Here is a 19,191-nt window from a genome sequence, read left to right as displayed (position 1 = left end):
TTTCGTGTTTTGCCCCTTTTCTCAAACAAAATCGTGATCTGACCCGTGTTTGCATTTTTTTTCTCGAAATTTGCCCCTTTGTCCTACCGCAACGAGGCCCGGCGGTAGGATGCTATAGCCTACCGCCAGAACCTGCGGCGGTAGGAAACTTATCCACGTCAGCAGCGGTAACGGCCTCCGTCCCTCCTCCGTCCCACCCTACCGCCGCTGGTCCTAGCGGTAGCCTGTCCGATCCTACCGCCAGGGACCCTGGCGGTAGGGTGTGGGCAGTTATAAGCCCGCGGGCCGGCCGCCCCCCCCCCTTCTCCCCCCCCCCCCCCCCCCCCCAAGAACAGAGCATTCCAGCTCGCCCGCCCCTCTCTCATCTCCTCCACTCCCCCCTCTGATCTTCATCGTTTCTTCACCATTTTTGCGGATCGAGATGGCCCCGAAGAAAGAAAAGTAAGCTCCTCGATCCCTCTATTTAGTTTTAGTCAAATAGCTTCCGATTCGTCGCATTATTTGATTCAAATCACTCCCCTTTTTGAACTAGATTCAAATATTTTGAACCCTAGAATTGATTTAGGTTGATTATAGATGTTATATTGTGTTAGATATGAACTCTAGTCACTAGTTGGTATGGTAATGTGAAGATGAACCCTAGTTCATGTTATTTTTGGAGGATTTTTTTTGATATGATGCATGTTGGAGGAATTTATTGTGATATGATGATGCATGTTGATATGCTATGATGCAAGTAGTGGATATAGTTGGAGAACAAATACTGAACCCTCAAGATGAACCTAGTTCATAATTTTTTGTGTTAAAAAAATTATGATATGATGAATATTGGAGATATTTGTTTTGATATAGGATGCATGTGGATCTTATATGATGCAAGTAGTGGATTTTGTTGGAGTAAACATGGCTAACCCCTCAAGATGAACCCTAGTTCATGGTTTTTGTTTTTGAAAACAATATGATATGATGCATGTTGGATGTTGTTGGAGAAATATGATATGATGCATTTGAACCATGGTCATTGCATCTTGATATATGTATTTTATTTATTTTTTAACCTTGGTGATTGCATCTTGATATATGTATTTTATTTAGTTCATGTTCATGTTAAAAAAATCTTCATATGATTATTCAAAGACTGAACTCATAGGGTTTTTTGGATGTGATGAACCTTTGTTATGCATCTATATGTTTCCTAGTTCATGATGAACCCTAGTTCATGTTAAAAATTCTTTTGATATGCTTATGCTTATGCTTATGTTTATGCAATTTTTTTAGGAGGCCACCTCTTGCGGACGACATCGGCATGAAGTACACCATGCTTGACACTAAGTTCGACAAGCGTCACCGTGCCCGTTTCATCGAGAATGGATTGGTAATTACCATTCTTAAACCAAATCTTTCGAATTGATGAAAACAAGTTGCTAACTATTATGTCCATGCTAATTATGCTTTGGTTATTGATTTTCACAGATGCTGCCGCCACGGCGGATGAGGGCTCACAAGACGACGGTTAAGATGGAGTACGACGAGCGGTACGCACCGTTCTTCAGGAGAGCCCGACTATTGGGTTTCGTCCTGCAGTTCAAGCGTAAGTCACCGACGCTCGTCCACTCAGCTCTCACAGCTTTGATCGACCGGTGGCGGCCAGAGACGCACAGCTTCCATCTTCCATGTGGGGAGATGACCGTGACCCTCGAGGATTGGGCGATGATTACGGCCCTACCGCTTGAGGGTCGTGCTCTCACATGACGATTGGACAGGACGAACTGGCACGATAGGGTTGTCACCCTCATCGGCGACTGCCCCCCCCCGCCCCGCTAAGAGCAACCGGACTTTCGGCATACCGCTGCCATGGCTCCTCGAGCACCGGAGCAAGTGCCCGGAAGATACCGAACCCCGGGTGGTCGAGCAGTACGCCAGGGCCTACCTGTGGTATCTTCTCACGGAGGTAGTGTTTCCGGACTGCTCCGGGAACTCTGCCCTATGGATGTATCTCGACTTCCTAAATGACTGGGATGCGGGGTACAACTGGGGGGCCGCCGGACTCGCCTACCTATACCGTTCGGTAAGTGAATACCACTTTCTTTCAAATATCATGGACGTGTGTTGCTTTAGATTTTGACATCTTATCATCTATACTTGTTTTGTAGCTTGACAACACGACCCAGAGAGCGGAAGTCATGTCCGGTACGTGTGGATGTGTATGGGCCTCTCCATTTGGATGTGGGAGCGAATCCCGGTGGGCCATCCGGAGAAGCTGCGCTCGCGTGCATGGACGGACTATGGCGAAGATGATCGGAACCCGACCGTCGCATACGCTTGGGACGTGGTGCGTGTCTACACAGGCGAATCCAAGGCCTTGTATAAGGTCTTCAGCAACGAGCTTGATGCTCTCACACCTTTCCAGGTATAAGAACTAGATTTCGAATAGTTTCGATGACACTTTCACTTGAGCTTACCATTGTTTGGTACTAGGTTACTTGGCGGCCCTATAATGATGATCGAGAGTGGGGGTTCGAGCTGAACAGCATGTGCAAGCAGGACTGGCTTCTCTGGCGGTGCATCGTGCCCATGATTTGTGTCTATGCCGTGGAGTACCACTTGCCACAGCGCGTTGCCGCGCAATTTGGTAAGGCGCAACACACACCACCAGCCGGCATCGTCCGTGATACCGGTGGCTATGACCTACACCAGTGAGTACCACAACCCGTCCTCATCAAGGGTGTTTTACATTCTTTCTTATGCATTGCGGGATGAGCAGGAAGAACAATTAGTCAATCACAGACTGGGAAGCCCAACATGCGAGATACGTGAAGGAATGGAACGAGTGGAAAAGCCGCAAAGACACGGAGAGGAGAGTGATTCACTGGGACGATTACGAGGATCACATGCTGTGGTACGACTATGGCATCAAGCATCGTCTGCGTCTGAGGCCCCAGTGGACGACAGCAGATGCCGAAGACCTGTTCGACGACGCCTCCGAGAATGAAGCCTACAACGAGAGCATCAGAGAGCTTCAAGGCGGTTTAGGGAGTACGAACCCCTCATGAACAGAGTGGTAAGTTGTTTTTATCTATTTTCAACCGACGGTTGGCTGAAATCAGCTTTAGTGCTACTGACTTATTTTATTTTTTTGCAGTCTTCAGAGCTGAACAAAAGCATTTTTGAAGCCTCTGATGCGCTTAGTACTGTCCCCGGGACTCGAGCTAGTGAGAACAAGTTGAGGGAAACGGTGAAGGTAATATGTCACTACTGGAATCAGGATCTTTGCCGTCAACCAGATTTTGCCGTCCGCTAACTGACGGCAAAGAAGGTCTTTGCCCTCAACTTGAAAGAAGCTGACGGCAAAGAAAGAGCTGACGGCAAAGACCATGTTTATCGTCAGCCCACTCTTTGCCATCTGCTAGCTGACAGCATAGCATCTTTGTCGTCGGCTAGCAGACGGCAAAGAACCGTGCCCTAACTAAAATCGAACGACCTAACGGACACTTTCTTTGTCGTCCGCTAGCAGACGGCAAAGAAAGTGACCAAACTAACGTCTGCTAGCTAGGCTCTTTGTCGTCCGCTAGCAGACGGCAAAGAACCGTGCCCTAACTAAAATACAGCGACGCCCGCCCGTGCCCCATCTCTTTGTCCCCTCTCTCTCTCTCTCTCTCTCCGCCCGCGCCCGAGCCGCAGCCGCCCCGCGCCATCCCGCCCCCGAGCCGCCGCCGCCCCGCCCCGCCCCCATGCCGCCGCCTCGCGCCATCCCGCCCCCGAGTCGGCGCCGCCCCGCCCCGCCCCCGTGCCGCCGCCGCCCCGCCCCACCCCGCAGCCCCGGCGACCCCCTCCCCCGCCCCGCACCATCCCCATCGCCGCGCCGCCCCGGCCCGCCCCCGTGCCCGAGCCGCCGCCGCCCCACGCCACTGTAGTCGCTGCGGCGCCCTCTCCTCCACCCCGGCGGCCCCGACGCCCCTCTCCTCCACCACCGCGGCCGCCCCGCCGCTCCGGCGCCCCCTCCTCCAGTCGGCCGCCCCGGCGCCGCTCTCCTCCATCACCGCGGCTGCCCCGCCCCTCTGGTGAGACCTCTTGTATTTTTTTTCTATTTTTGTTACTGTATTTTAAGTTTAGTTTAGGTTTACTTTAGGTTTGGTTTAGTTTAGGTTAACTTTAGTTTAGGTTTAGAGCAGATAGCCTTATATTGCAGTGCAAGAATTGATTACCATAGCTCATCCAAACTTTAATTTAGGTTTGTACTTAATGTTCAGTCAATCATGGAGCATGATTTGCTACTTACAGCGGTGTTGTGCTTGTTCTGCAATTTTTTGTCAGGGTTCTTCTGCTACTCTACTACTATATTATGCATAGTGAATAAGTGTAATTTTGGTATTTCCAGTGTCCAAGGAATGACTGTTATCATCATGTCCTTTGATGTTTTCCCTGTTTTTTACATGAAAACAGACTTGGCAAATATACAAACTGGTTTTTCTTTGTCTTTAGAGGGAGCTAAATCAAATTCTAACAATATTAGTAGTTTTTTCGAGTACTATATTGTTCTTTCCCCCCACAGGTCGTTCCTTGTTGCTTTATCTCAATTATTATGTGGTGTGGTACAACTTCATGATAATTTCCTTTGTGTCACCACATTTATATATACGAAGTTTGTTCTCGTTTAACTTTGCATTCGATTATGATAATTCTGCCCCCTAAAAAACAACACATAATAAAGCATTTTTAAAAATATTGAAATAATTAAGCATGAATCTGTTGAAGTAATCAACAACACTCGAATTAGTTTAATCTGAGAAAACAACAAGGCATGCATATTGCTTATGGAATCTGTCATAAGAGGGAAACTATACCCGTCTTTTTCTTTTCTTTTTTGCGGAAAGGCAAACTATACATTCAGCAAGCCGAAGGAAAGTCTAGCGTGTCTTTCTCACTAGCATAGGCATGAAAGCATAATCTCAACCTAAACAAGAGGCCGCTTTCTCACTAGCACACCACAAGGAACTGCTTAGTTACTATGCTCTTTTTTCAACATTTTCAATTTTCTTTCATGTCTAAAGTAATTGGTCTCTTCTACTGCTTATCAGAGATGGGGGGAGGCCACCGCCGCAGGCTCTGCTCTGCCACACTGGAGTACGAGTTGGATGCTTTCGAGTTCTTCAGTATCATACTTGGAAATTCCGCCACGAGGCAGGTATATAAAAGGAGAGATCTACCCTTCACCCATCTCATTATGATAACTCTGCTATTTGCTACATCACTCCTTGTCCCAAACTGCAGAGGCTGCCTGACACTTTTATGAAGATGCTGGACGGCCATCGGCGAAAGAATGTGAAGCTGCGACAGGCCGGCAGCGGGCTTCGCAGCCATTGGGACGTGGAGGTGGTGATCAGGTACGACCACATGTACCTGTGTCGTGGCTGGGAGCAGTTCTACCGCGCCTACAACCTGCGGCACGGGTACTTCCTTCTCTTCAGGTACCACGGCGACGCCATGCTCACCGTGAAGGTGTTCAACACGACTATGTGTCGCATGCGCTACCAAGACGACGATGATGCTAGTACGTTCTGCCTCTTCTTCCTCTACATTTGGCTTTGTATCACCTGGATTGTTAACGGTCATTGTTGCATTTGGTCATGCAATGGGAGCAGCAGCAGCGACTCTGGCTACAGCCAAAGCGGCAGCGACTCTGGCTGCAGCAAAAGCAGCAGCGAGGATGATCCGGAATGGAGTGGGGAAGAAGAGGAGCAGAGTGGGGATGAGGACGTGCTGGTTGACGATGGGCAAGAGATGGTGGTGGCCGAGGATGACCTAGCGATGGTGGTGGCTGACGATGGGCAAGAGATGGTGGTGGCTGACGATGGGCAAGAGATGGTGGTGGCTGAGGATGACCTAGCGATGGTGCTGCCTAAAGATGGCCTCGCGATGGTGGTGGCGCCGGCGATCCCACAGCCGGGCGACATGACCATGCCAATTGTGGTAGAAGACTACATCCCACTGCCTCCACTGCCTCGCCGCTCTAGGCGCATCGGGATGATGAAGGAGAAGGAGAAGAAGGAGGAGTGAACTGTGTCAGGTATGTCAGATCTCCAAAATGATCTATACTTAGCTTTGTTTCCTCGAAATGACCTAAGTTAGCTCTAATATGCTAAGTTATCTCTAATATGCTTAGTTACCTAGGTTTGCTCAATAATGACATACACTTGGCTTACTTGTGTAAAAATGGCATATTTATGCTTAGTTAACTAAAAAATGGCATAGTTAGTTAAGTTAGCTCCAAAATGACACATTTAACCTAGGTTAGCTCCAATATGATCCATTTTACCTAGGTTAGCTCCAAAATGACCAAGTTTACCTAGGTTAGCTCCAATATGATCCATTTTAGTTAGGTTAGCTCCAAAATGATCCATTTTACCTACGTTATCTCAAAAATGGCATAATTACTTATGTTAGCACAAAAATGACCTATACTTGCCTTATTTTCCTCCAAATTGACATAATAAGCTTAGTTAGCTAAAAATGGCATAATTACCTATGTAAGCTCTAAAATGACACTAATAAGTAATAATAAGAAGAAAAACAAGGAAGAGGAGAAAAAGAAAGAATAGAAGAAGAAAGAGAAGAAAAAGAAAGAATAAAAGAAGAAGAATGAGAAGGAAAAGGGTAAAAACCTTCTTCTTCTTCTTCTAGTCTTCTTCTTCTAGTCTTCTTCTTCTTCTTCTTCTTCTTCTTCTTCTCCAAAATGACCTAAGTTAGCTCTAAGTTAGCTCTAATATGCTTAGTTACCTAGGTTAGCTCAACAAAGACCTATACTTAGCTGCTTTATATCAAAAATGGCATAATATGATTAGTTCGCTCAAAAATGGCATAATTGAAGGAAATATGCCCTAGAGGCAATAATAAAGTTGTTATTTATATTTCCTTATATCATGATAAATGTTTATTATCCATGCTAGAATTGTATTAACCAGAAACTTAGTACATGTGTGAATACATAGACAAACAAAGTGTCACTAGTATGCCTCTACTTGACTAGCTCGTTAATCAAAGATGGTTAAGTTTCCTAGCCATGGACAAAGAGTTGTCATTTGATAAACGGGATCACATCATTAGAGAATGATGTGATTGACTTGACCCATCCGTTAGCTTAGCACTATGTATCGTTTAGTTTATTGCTATTGCTTTCTCCATAACTTATACATGTTCCTATGACTATGAGATTATGCAACTCCTGAATACCGGAGGAACACTTAGTGTGCTATCAAACGTCACAACGTAACTGGGTTACTATAAAGATGCTCTACAGGTGTCTCCGATGGTGTTTGTTGAGTTGGCATAGATCGAGATTAGGATTTGTCACTCCGATTGTCGGAGAGGTATCTCTGGGCCCTCTCAGTAATGCACATCACTATAAGCCTTGCAAGCAATGTGACTAATGAGTTAGTTACGGGATGATGCATTACAGACCGAGTAAAGAGACTTGCTAGTAACAAGATTGAACTAGGTATTGAGATACCGACGATCGAATCTCGGGCAAGTAACATACCGATGACAAAGGGAACAACGTATGTTGTTATGCGGTTTGCCCGATAAAGATCTTCGTAGAATATGTAGGAACCAATATGAGCATCCAGGCTCCGCTATTGGTTATTGACTGGAAGTGAGTCTCGGTCATGTCTACATAGTTCTTGAACCTGTAGGGTCCGCACGTTTAACGTTCGATGACGATCGGTATTATGAGTTTATGTGTTTTGATATACCGAAGGTAGTTCGGAGTCCCGGATGTGATCACGGACATGACGAGGAGTCTAAAAATGGTCGAGACATAAAGATCGATATATTGGAAGGCTATGTTTGGACATCGGAATGGTTCCGGATGAGTTCGGGCATCTACCGGAGTACCGGGAGGTTACCGGAACCCCCCGGGGAGTGTACGTGCCTTATTGGGCCTTAGTGGGAGAGAGGAGGAGGCGGCCAGATGGACGGCGCGCCCCCCAAGCCCAATCCGAATTGGGTGGGGGGCCGGCCCCCCTTTCCTTCCCTCTCTCTCCCCCTTCCTTCCTCTCCTACTCCAACTAGGGAAGGGGGAATCCTACTCCCACCGGGAGTAGGACTCCCCCCTTGGGCGCGCCATAAGAGCGACGCCCCTCCCCATCCTCCACTCCTTTATATACGGGGGAGGGGGCCACCCCATAGACACACAAGTTGATTGTTTAGCCGTCTGTGGTGCCCCCATCCACCATATTCCACCTCGGTCATATCGTTGCTGTGCTTAGGCGAAGCCCTGCGCCAACAGTTTCATCATCACCGTCATCACGCCGTCATGCTGACGAAACTCTCCCTTGACCTAAGCTGGATCTAGAGTTCTTGGGACGTCACTGAGCTGAACGTGTGCAGATCGCGGAGGTGCCATACCTTCGGTGCTAGGATCGGTCGGATCGTGAAGACATACGACTACATCAACCGTGTTGTCATAACGCTTCCGCTTATGGTCTACGAGGGTACATGGACAACACTCTCCCCTCTCGTTGCTATGCATCACCTTGATGGATCTTGCATGTGCGTAGGAATTTTTTTGAAATTACTGCGTTCCCCAACAGTGGCATCCGGGCCAGGTCTATGCGTAGATGTTATATGCACGAGTAGAACACAAAGAGTTGTGGGCGATAATAGTCATACTACTTACCAGCATGTCATACTTTGATTCGGCGGTATTGTTGGATGAAGCGGCCCAGACCGACATTACGCGTATGCTTAAACGAGACTGGTTCTACTGACGTGCTTCGCACACAGGTGGCTAGTGGGTGTCTGTTTCTCTAACTTTAGTTGAATCGAGTGTGACTACGCCCGGTCCTTGTTGAAGGTTAAAACAGCAAACTTGACGAAAAATCGTTGTGATTTTGATGCGTAGGTAAGAACGGTTCTTGCTAAGCCCGTAGCAGCCACGTAAAACTTGCAACAACAAAGTAGAGGACGTCTAACTTGTTTTTGCAGGGCATGTTGTGATGTGATATGGTCAAGAAATGATTATATAAATTGTTGTATGAGATGATCATGTTTTCTAACACAGTTATGGGCAACTGGCAGGAGCCATATGGTTGTCGCTTTATTGTATGAAATGCAATCGCCATGTAATTGCTTTACTTTATCACTAAGCGGTAGCGATAGTCGTAGTAGCAATAGTTGGCGAGACGACAACGATGCTTCGATGGAGATCAAGGTGTCAAGCCGGTGACGATGGTGATCATGACGGTGCTTTGGAGATGAAGATCAAAGGCACAAGATGATGATGGCCATATCATATCACTTATATTGATTGCATGTGATGTTTATCCTTTATGCATTTTATTTTGCTTAGTTCGGCAGTAGCATTATAAGATGATCTCTCACTAAATTTCAAGGTATAAGTGTTCTCCCTAAGTATGCACCGTTGCTACAGTTCGTCGTGACGAGACACCACATGATGATCGGGTGTGATAAGCTCTACGTTCACATACAACGGGTGCAAGCCAGTTTTGCACATGCAGAATACTCGGGTTAAACTTGACGAGCCTAGCATATGCAGATATGGCCTCGGAACACTGAGACCGAAAGGTCGAGCGTGAATCATATAGTAGATATGATCAACATAGTGATGTTCACCATTGAAAACTACTCCATCTCACGTGATGATCGGACATGGTTTAGTTGATATGGATCACGTGATCACTTAGATGAGAGGGATGTCTATCTAAGTGGGAGTTATTTAGTAATATGATTAATTTAACTTTAATTTATCATGAACTTAGTACCTGGTAGTATTTTGCATGTCTATGTTGTTGTAGATAGATGGCCCGTGTTGTTGTTCCATTGAATTTTAATGCATTCCTAGAGAAAGCTAAGTTGAAAGATGATGGTAGAAATTACACAGACTGGGTCCGTAACTTGAGGATTATCCTCATTGCTGCATAGAAGAATTACGTCCTGAAAGCACCGCTAGGTGACAAACCCGCTGCAGGAGCAACGCCAGATGTTGTGAACGTCTGGCAGAGCAAAGCTGATGACTACTCAATAGTTCAGTGTGCCATGCTTTATGGCTTAGAACCGGGACTTCAACGACGTTTTCAACATCATGGAGCATATGAGATGTTCCAGGAGTTGAAGTTAATATTTCAAGCAAATGCCCGGATTGAGAGATATGAAGTCTCCAATAAGTTCTACAGCTGCAAGATGGAGGAGAATAGTTCTGTCAGTGAACATATACTCAGAATGTCTGGGTACCACAACCACTTGACTCAACTGGGAGTTAATCTTCCTGATGATAGTGTCATTGACAGAGTTCTTCAATCACTGCCACCAAGCTACAAGAGCTTCATGGTGAACTATAATATGCAAGGGATGGATAAGACGATTCCCGAGCTCTTCGCAATGCTAAAGGCTGCGGAGGTAGAAATCAAGAAGGAGCATCAAGTGTTGATGGTCAACAAGACCACCAGTTTCAAGAAAAAGGGTAAAGGGAAGAAGGGGAACTTCAAGAAGAACGGCAAGCAAGTTTCTTCTCAAGTGAAGAAGCCCAAGTCTGGACCTAAGCCTGAGACTGAGTGCTTCTACTGCAAAGGGACTGGTCACTGGAAGCGGAACTGCCCCAAGTATTTGGCGGAGAAGAAGGATGGCAAAGTGAAAGGTATATTTGATATACATGTTATTGATGTGTACCTTACTAATGCTCGCAGTAGCGCCTGAGTATTTGATACTGGTTCTGTTACTAATATTTGCAACTCGAAACAGGGGCTACGGATTAAGCGAATATTGGCTAAGGACGAGGTGACGATGCGCGTGGGAAATGGTTCCAAAGTCGATGTGATCGCCGTCGGCACACTACCTCTACATCTACCTTCAGGATTAGTTTTAGACCTGAATAATTGTTATTTGGTGCGAGCGTTAATCATGAACACTCTATCTAGATCTTGTTTGATGCGAGATGGTTATTCATTTAAATAAGAGAATAATGGTTGTTCTATTTATATGAATAATATCTTTTATGGTCATGCACCCTTGATGAGTGGTCTATTTTTACTAAATCTTGATTGTAGTGATACACATGTTCATAGTATTGAAGCCAAAAGATATAAGTTTAATAATGATAGTGCAACTTATTTGTGGCACTGCCGTTTAGGTCATATTGGTGTAAAGCGCATGAAGAAACTCTATGCTGATGGGCTTTTGGAATCACTTGATTATGAATCACTTTATGCTTGCGAACCATGCCTCATGGGCAAGATGACTAAGACTCCGTTTTCCGGAACAATGAAGCGAGCAACAGACTTGTTGGAAATAATACTTACTGATGTATGCGGTCCGATGAGTGTTGATGCTCGCGGCGGGTATCGTTATTTTCTTACCTTCACAGATGATTTGAGCAGATATGGGTATATCTACTTGATGAAACATAAGTCTGAAACATTTGAAAAGTTCAAAGAATTTCAGAGTGAAGTGGAAAATCATCGTAACAAGAAAATAAAGTTTCTACGATCTGATCGTGGAGGAGAATATTTGAGTTACGAGTTTGGTCTTCATTTGAAACAATGCGGAATAGTTTCGCAACTCACGCCACCCAGAACACCACAGCGTAATGGTGTGTCCGAACGTCGTACTCGTACTTTACTTGATATGGTGCGATCTATGATGTCTCTCACTAATTTACCGCTATCGTTTTGGGGTTATGCTTTAGAGACGGCTACATTCATGTTAAATAGGGCACCACCTAAATCCGTTGAGACGACACCTTATGAACTGTGGTTTGGCAAGAAACCCAAGTTGTCGTTTCTTAAAGTTTGGGGCTGCGATGCTTATGTGAAAAAGCTTCAACCTGATAAGCTCGAACCCAAATCGGAGAAATGTGTCTTCATAGGATACCCAAAGGAGATAGTTGGGTACACCTTCTATCACAGATCGGAAGGCAAGATATTCGTTGCTAAGAATGGATCCTTTCTAGAGAAGGAGTTTCTCTTGAAAGAAGTGAGTGGAGGAAAGTAGAACTTGATGAGGTAATTGTACCTTCTCCCTTATTGGAAAGTAGTTCATCACAGAAATCAGTTCCAGTGATTCCTACACCAGTAAGTGAGGAAGCTAATGATGATGATCATGAAACTTCTGATCAAGTTACTACCGAACCTCGTAGGTCAATCAGAGTAAGATCTGCACCAGAGTGTTACGGTATTCCTGTTCTAGAAGTCATGTTACTTGACCATGACGAACCTACGAACTATGAGGAAGCGATGATGAGCCCAGATTCCGCAAAATGGCTTGAGGCCATGAAATCTGAGATGGGATCCATGTATGAGAACAAAGTGTGGACTTTGGTTGACTTACCCGATGATCGGCAAGCCATAGAGAATAAATGGATCTTCAAGAAGAAGACTGACGCTGACGGTAATGTTACTGTCTACAAAGCTCGACTTATTGCGAAAGGTTTTCGACAAGTTCAAGGAGTCGACTACAATGAGACCTTCTCACCCGTAACGATGCTTAAGTCCATCCGAATCATGTTAGCAATTGCTCTATTTTATGATTATGAAATTTGGCAAATGGATGTCAAAATTGCATTCCTTAATGGATATCTTAAAGAAGAGTTGTATATGATGCAACCAGTAGGTTTTGTCGATCCAAAAGGTGCTAACAAAGTGTGCAAGCTCAAGCGATCCATTTATGGACTGGTGCAAGCCTCTCGGAGTTGGAATATATGCTTTGATAGTGTGATCAAAGCATATGGTTTTATACAAACTTTTGGAGAAGCCTGTATTTACAAGAAAGTGAGTGGGAGCTCTGTAGCATTTCTGATATTATGTGGATGACATATTGTTGATCGGAAATGATACTGAATTTCTGGATAGCATAAAAGGGTATTTGAATAAGAGTTTTTAATGAAAGACCTCGGTGAAGCTGCTTACATATTGGACATCAAGATCTATAGAGATAGATCAAGACGCTTGATAGGACTTTCACAAAGCACATACCTTGACAAAGTTTTGAAAAAGTTCAAAATGGATCAAGCAAAGAAAGGGTTCTTGCCCGTGTTACAAGGTGTGAAGTTGAGTCAGACTCAATGCCCGACCACTGCAGAAGATAGAGAGAAAATGAAAGATGTTCCCTATGCTTCAGCCATAGGCTCTATCATGTATGCAATGTTGTGTACCAGACCTGATGTGTGTCTTGCTATTAGCTTAGCAGGGAGGTACCAAAGTAATCCAGGAGTGGATCACTGGACAGCGGTCAAGAACATCCTGAAATACCTGAAAAGGACTAAGGATATGTTTCTCGTTTATGGAGGTGACAAAGAGCTCGTCGTAAACGGTTACGTCGATGCAAGCTTTGACACTGATCCGGATGACTCTAAGTCACAAACCAGATACATTTATTAAATGGTGGAGCTATCAGTTGGTGCAGTTCCAAGCAGAGCGTCGTGGCGGGATCTACGTGTGAAGCGGAGTACATAGCTGCTTCGGAAGCAGCAAATGAAGGAGTCTGGATGAAGGAGTTCATATCCGATCTAGGTGTCATACCTAGTGCATCGGGTCCAATGAAAATCTTTTGTGACAATACTGGTGCAATTGCCTTGGCAAAGGAATCCAGATTTCACAAGAGAACCAAGCACATCAAGAGACGCTTCAATTCCATCCGCGACCAAGTCAAGGAGGGAGACATAGAGATTTGCAGGATACATATGGATCTGAATGTTGCAGACCCGTTGACTAAACCTCTCTCACGAGCAAAACATGATCAGCACCAAGACTCCAGGGGTGTTAGAATCATTACAATGTAATCTGGATTATTGACTCTAGTGCAAGTGGGAGACTGAAGGAAATATGCCCTAGAGGCAATAATAAAGTTGTTATTTATACTTCCTTATATCATGATAAATGTTTATTATTCATGCTAGAATTGTATTAACCGGAAACTTAGTACATGTGTGAATACATAGACAAACAAAGTGTCACTAGTATGCCTCTACTTGAGTAGCTCGTTAATCAAAGATGGTTAAGTTTCCTAGGCATGGACAAAGAGTTGTCATTTGATAAACGGGATCACATCATTAGAGAATGATATGATTGATTTGACCCATCCGTTAGCTTATCACTATGATCGTTTAGTTTATTGCTATTGCTTTCTCCATAACTTATACATGTTCCTATGACTATGAGATTATGCAACTCCTGAATACCGGAGGAACACTTAGTGTGCTATCGAACGTCACAACGTAACTGGGTGACTATAAAGATGCTCTACAGGTGTCTCCGATGGTGTTTGTTGAGTTGGCATAGATCGAGATTAGGATTTGTCACTCCGATTGTCGGAGATGTATCTCTGGGCCCTCTCGGTAATGCACATCACTATAAGCCTTGCAAGCAATGTGACTAATGAGTTAGTTACAGGATGATGCATTACGGAACGAGTAAAGAGACTTGCCAGTAACGAGATTGAACTAGGTATTGAGATACCGACGATCAAATCTCGGGCAAGTAACATACCGATGACAAAGGGAACAACGTATGTTGTTATGCGGTTTGACCGATAAAGATCTTCGTAGAATATGTGGGAACCAATATGAGCATCCAGGTTCCGCCATTGGTTATTGACCGGAAGTGAGTCTCGGTCATGTCTACATAGTTCTCGAACCCGTAGGGTCTGCACGCTTAACGTTCGATGACGATCGGTATTATGAGTTTATGTGTTTTGATGTACCGAAGTTAGTTCGGAGTCTCGGATGTGATCACGGACATGATGAGGAGTCTCTAAATGGTCGAGACATAAAGATCGATATATTGGAAGGCTATGTTTGGACATCGGAATGGTTCCGGATGAGTTCGGGCATTTACCGGAGTAGCGGGGTTACCGGAACCCCCCGGGGAGTGTATGGGCCTTATTGGGCCTTAGTGGGAGAGAGGAGGAGGCGGCCAGGTGGAGGGCGCACGCCCCAAGCCCAATCCGAATTGGGTGGGGGGCTGGCCCCCCTTTCCTTCCCTCTCTCTCCCCCTTCCTTCCTCTCCTACTCCAACTAGGGAAGGGGGAATCCTACTCCCACCGGGAGTAGGACTCCCCCCTTGGGCGCGCCATGAGAGGGCTGGCCCTCCCCTCCTCCACTGCTTTATATACGGGGGAGGGGCACCCCATAGACACACAAGTTGATTGCTTAGCCGTGTGCGGTGCCCCCTCCACCATATTCCACCTCGGTCATATCGTTGCAGTGCTTAGGCGAAGCCCTGCGCCGACAGTTTCATCCTCACCGTCATCACGCCGTCGTGCTGACGAAACTCTCCCACGACCTCAGCTGGATCTAGAGTTCGTGGGGCGTCGCCGAGCTGAACGTGTGCAGATCGCGGAGGTGCCGTACCTTCGGTGCTAGGATTGGTCGGATCGTGAAGACGTACGACTACATCAACCGCGTTGTCATAACGCTTCCGCTTACGGTCTACGAGGGTACGTGGACAACACTCTCCCCTCTCGTTGCTATGCATCACCTAGATGGATCTTGCGTGTGCGTAGGAATTTTTTTGAAATTACTGCGTTCCCCAACAATAATTAGCTAGGTTAGCTCCATTTTACCTAAGTATGCTTACTTCTTCTTCTAGTCTTCTTCTTCTTCATTTTCTTCTTCTTCTTCTTCTAGTCTTCTTCTTCTAACTTTCTTGTTTCCCATTTTGCAGATTTCATTTACTTCACGGAAGCTTGCATGGATGGAGTGCTTCTTTTCCCTTTCTGCTTTTATTTTGTATCGATGAATAATGTGGAACTTGTTATATGGATGGATGGATAGGTGTTGGATGAACAATGTGAAACTATTGTAATATGTATGGATGGAACTATGTGTTGGTTATGTATGTATATATGATGAAACTTGTGTGTTGGATATGTCTGCTGTGAAATTTGTGTGTTGAAATTGAATGAATTTAAGAAAAAACAGGGGATATACAGGCTCTTTGCCGTCCACTGGCAAACGGCAAAGAGCTTTGCCGTCGGTCAGCAGACGGCAAAGCTGCCACGTGGCAGCTACCTGTGCAACCTAGGGGCTGGCCTATTTGGTTACTTTGCCATCCGCTGGCGGACGGAAAAGGTGCAATGGTCTTTGCCGTCGGCCAGCGGACGGCAAAGTGCACCGTTAACCCCCAAACGGCCATAAGCTACCACGTGTGCCGTCCAGGACCTTTGCCGTCTGCCGGCGGACAGCAAACACCATTTCATCTTTGCCGTCGGCCAGCAGACGACAAAGAGCCCTTCGTCGTAGCCTATTCAGCCGGACCTGTTGCCGTCTGCTGACGGACGGCAAAGGCCTTTGCCGTCCGCCAGGCATGCCTTTGCCGTCCGCCATGGCAGACGGCAAAGTGCCTAATTCCTATAGTGTGGAGTTCATTTTCTTAAGTTCATTTGCAGAAGTTCGTCATTGCAGAAGTTCTCATTGTTTCGTTCTCATTGCAGAAGTACGTCAACAAAGCTCGCATGCTTGTGGGCCTGCTTGGGTGCGCTACAAACACCGAGGATGTTTTTGCTCCTGCACCAATGCGTAGCCTCGCTTCATCGAGCCATGCAGCCTCATCGTCTAGGGCGGTTCAAGAGGACGAGGACGAGGACGAGGACGGCGATGAAGAAGGTGAAGATGAAGAAGAGGGTGAGGAGGGAGTATAAGAAGAAGAACATGGAGAAGAGGATGATGAGGAGGAAGAGGACAATGAGGAGGAGGAGTACGATGATGACGACGAACCTGCAGCAACTCAGCCAACCCAGCGTGAGAAGAGGAATATGCCGAAGAAGGATTGGAAGAGTCCATCCCCGTTTCAGAAAGCGCGTCCTACTCACCGCAAGAAGACGGTGGCCGAGAAGCGATCAAAGACCAATGAGGACCGGACCTCGAAGAGGGGAAGGAGGGACTGAAGTTGCTGCCGTGCCGTGCCGTTGAACTATAAACATTTCATGTTTGCTTCGTGAACCATTTGCTCGTGAAACTATTTCGTGAACTTGCTATGTAAAACTTGGTGAAACATTTATGGATGTGTGCTTGCTATGTAACCAACTTTCTATTTGTGTTTGTGGATGTGTGCTTGCTATGTGATACATATGCTTCATGTTTATAAGTATTTAATTGTTATGTGCAAAAAATTGAAGAAAAGAGAAGTTAGGAGGTGCAAAAAATGCACTAGGGTCCCTACCGCCAGGCCACACGGCGGTTGGTCTGTACAGCCTACCGCCACACACTCCGGCGGTAAGGTGCCTCCCCCAGCACGCCTGCCTCCTGTGACCAAAACCGCCACCAAATCAGCGGTAGGGTCGCACACCCTACCGCCAGGCGTCATGGCGGTAAGCCCGTACCGCCAAAGGCCCTGGCGGTAGGATGTGCAACACTGCCATCCTGGATTGTGTGTTCCTCGTCACAGAACTTGTGCCGGATGCGCCGACCCTACCGCCGAGCCCTATGGCGATAGGGTGTCTTACGCTACTGCCGGGGACCCTGGCGGTAGGGTTTGGGCATTTATAAACCGAGCCATCCCGCCCAACCCAACCCCACCCCCGTAACCCTCCCCCACCCAGCCGCCTTCTTCTTCCTCTCGCCCCTTTCTCATCTCCTCCACTTCCCTCCTCTGATCTTCTTCGTTTCTTGACGGATTCTGCGATCGAGATGGCCCCGAAGAGAGAAAAGTAAGCTCCTCCGATCCCCCCAATTACTTTGAGTCAAATCACTCCTCTTTTTTGTAGCCTAAGAATGGTTTATGTTCATGTTCATGTTAAAAATCATGATGAACCCTAGTTGATATGATGAACCTAGGTGATTGCATCTAGATAATACAAGTTAGGTGATGATCCTTCATGATGAATCATGCTGAACCCTAATTGATATTTTTTGAACACATGATGAACCCTAATACAAGTTAGGTTTTTTTGAAGGTGATGAACCCTAATTGATATTTCTATATAATACAAGTTAGGTTTAGAAAATTTGACCATATGATGAACCCTAGGTTTAGATTTTTTTTGGAGATGATGAAACTTTATGTGATGCATCCATATGTTTAGGTACAGAACCGTGGCACAAGCATCGCCCATTCATCTCCAACACGACCCGCTTGCCTTGCCACTGCCGTACCTGTACGAGCTCCTCCCCGAGCTTCTGCAGTCGATGGGATCTATCTCAGACGAGGTCCTAGAGGCGACGAGGGCAATGCGGTGGCAGGAGAGGGCAAAGCGGATCTTTGACGATGTAAAGTGTTGGTCGCAGAGTGTGAAGGAGTGGAAGAGAGTGATTGCAGAGAGGCAGATCCAGCTATCTCCCGTGTCCGCCGGGAAGGGAGCATTGAAGCTGCCAAGCAGCACTCCAACTGGGAGCTGCGCAATTTGGGCCGGAGAATCTACTTCGAGAGCAATGCGGAGGAGAGAGCCAGGATGCTGCCCCCAAGTGCATCGGCGTTCGATATCATCAGCTGGGGAAGGGCGGAGGCGAAAACTCCAGCGGGCAAGGCAAGGTGGGAGTGCTTGAACGGTCGGATGCCGACCAGCGTTCCGCCTCCGCCTGAACCGGTGGATCCGCTGCCGTATCTGTCTCCACGGCTAGGCCTAACATGCAAGGAGCTCTGAAGATGTCTGCCCGCTCTATAAACTTGTCTTAAGAACTTGTTGCACCATTTGTTGGCTTTGCGAAATCTTTCTGCGAAACTACTTGTGTTAGTTGGGGTTGTCAAACTATGTGGACAAGTTTGCTATTTGCTACTTTTGAAACTATGTGTAAACTGTTTGATATTTGCTATGTGGAACCTTTATTAATATGTGAGCTCATATTTTACTATTTGTGAAACTACGTGAAACCTGTGATAAACTTTAAAAAAGAAACAATCACTAAAACTTGTAAAAACCTAAATCCATAGGACCCTACCGCCAAGCCATCGGGCGGTAGGGTCAGGCAACCTACCTCCAAGGCCTGCGGCGGTAGGGTGGTGCGCTGGACGTTAGGTGACGGCAGTGGGCCGTCCATGCCACCGCCAGAACCCCTGGCGGTAGGTTGCCTGACCCTACCGCCGAGACCTGTGGCGGTAGCAAAAGGGTCAGATTTCAAAAAAAATTCAAACAGGGGTCAGATCCCTAATTTAGACCAAAAAAGGGTCAAAACACGAAATTTTGCCCCCCGAGGCACGCCAGCGCGGAGGTGCGTACGGCCGCGTCCCACACAGGGTGCGCCCG

This window comes from Triticum aestivum, chromosome 7D (genome assembly GCF_018294505.1).
Source record: "Triticum aestivum cultivar Chinese Spring chromosome 7D, IWGSC CS RefSeq v2.1, whole genome shotgun sequence".
Classification (NCBI taxonomy): Eukaryota; Viridiplantae; Streptophyta; class Magnoliopsida; order Poales; family Poaceae; genus Triticum; species Triticum aestivum.
Note: the sequence above shows the minus strand (reverse complement) of the source record.